The sequence below is a fragment of the Leucopleurus acutus genome (assembly GCF_964270905.1).
Source record: "Leucopleurus acutus genome assembly, chromosome: 12".
In the NCBI taxonomy this organism is placed as follows: domain Eukaryota; kingdom Metazoa; phylum Chordata; class Mammalia; order Artiodactyla; family Delphinidae; genus Leucopleurus; species Leucopleurus acutus.
The window spans coordinates 88,416,507-88,418,598 of record NC_139154.1 but is presented as its reverse complement, the minus strand read 5'-3'; positions in this window follow the sequence as shown (position 1 = coordinate 88,418,598).

The window sequence follows — 2,092 nt, the reverse complement described above, 5'->3', positions numbered from 1 at the left end:
AAAAGAAAGAAACCTTGCCATTTGCAACAACATGGATGGATCTAGAAGGTATTATGCTAAGTGAAATGTCAGACAGAGAAAGTCAAACACTGTATGATTTCACTTATATGAAATCTAAAAAAAAACCCACAAGAAAACAGAAACAGACTCATAGATACAGAAAACAGACTGGTGGTTGCCGGAGGGGAGTAGGGGAAGATGAGTGAAATAGATGAGGGAGATAAAAAGCTACAAACTTGTAGATAAAATAAATAAGTCACGGGAATGTAATGTACAGCATAGGAAATTAGTCAATAATATTGTAACAACTTTTTATGGTGACAGACAGTAATCAGACTTTTGTGATGATCATTTTGTAATGTATAAAAATATCGAGTCACTAGGTTGTACACTTGAAACTAATATTGGAAGTTAATCATACTTCAATTTAAAAAGGGGGGGGAAGATAAGTGTGCTTGAGGCTGTAGAGAAATTGGAACCCTCTTGCATGGTTGGGGAATGTAACATGGTGCAGCCACTTTTGGAAGTAGCTTTGCAGTCTGGCAGTTCCACAGATGGTTAAACAGGGAGTCACCATCTGATACCCAGTTATTTCACTCCTAGGTATGTACGCAATAGAAATAAAAACATACATCCACACAAAAACTTGTACATGATTGTTCATAGCAGCATTATTTATGACAGTGAAAAGTTGCTTCAACCACATGTCCATATACTGATGAAGAGATAAAAGGTGTATCCATACTGTGAAATATTATTTAGCAATAAAAAGGAATGAAGTACTGACACAGGCTACAACATGGATGAACCTTTAAAATATTACACTAAGTGAAAGAAGCCAGACACAAAAGACCACATATTGTATGATTCTATTTATATGAGTTGACCAGCATAGGCAAAGCTACAGAGATAGAAAGATGAATGATTGTCTTGGGCTGGGGAGGGGGCAGAAGTGTGGTTTGAGAAGTGATAACTTGGGGTACAGGGTTTCTTTTTAAGGTAATGAAAATGTTCTAAAATTGATTGTGGTGATGATTGCACAACTCTGTGAATATACTAAAAGTTGTTGAATTGTACAATTATAAATAGGTAAACTGTATGGTATGTGAATCAATCTCAATAAAGCTGTTATTAAGTCAGAACAACCCTATGTCCCGTGGACACCCAGAAGCTTTCCCTAAAATGGCTGGAAATTGTCTTGGGGATGGGAATCCAAGAATTCTGGCCTGGTTCCACAACACATTGACCCAGAAATGGAACTCCGCCTTCTGCTGAAGTTCTATCTTCCCAACCTGCCCTACCTCTTAGGAAGCACCCATGACTTCATCGTAGGTGGGGCAGAGGAGACAGGAAGGGATGGCATTACAGAAGAGCAGGCAGCTTTCAAAGGGACACCAGGTAGCCTGGTTTTTAGGAAGCTCTTCGCCCACTTCTTAACTGGGGGGCCTTTCCTCAGCCTTTGCACACTGCCCTCACTGTTCCTCAGGCCATCTCCCCAGCAACTCCCCTCCCCATCTGGAGCAAACCAAATTCCTTCCTAGCATCTCTTAGGCAGAGCTGTTTAGAATCAGACACATCTTTTGTGGCCTTGAGATTGTCCTTTCTATGGCCCATGAGCTCACATTCCACCCAAGAAATTTATCAAGATATTTTTTAACAAAGATAAATATCTCCCTAAGAAGAATTCTGTTGTCACCTGTTAAGACACTAATGTAGCCTTTTTTTTTAAGGTGGAGAGAATAGTTTAGTGAACCTCATGTACCCCCGCAGCTCCAACAATTATCAGTGTTTTGCCAATCTTTTATTTACATGAGATAAATTCTTGGGAGAGGGCGGTGGTACTTTTAAAATACAAATGCTCCTATCAGAACAAGACAGAGAATATAGGCTTAACCACCTTCTGTTTCCCATGTCGGGGAATCCAGGGAGAGGACTGGAGCGTAGGAGCCCCCCATAACCTGTAGGGGACTGAGGGTGGGCACGGAGCGATGGGTTAAGGTGTGCGGACCAAGACGATGGGGGGGGTGTGTAGATCGGGCGCCCGGCGAGGGCGGTGCCAGGACCTGGCTCCGGGGCCAGGCTTCCCGCGGGG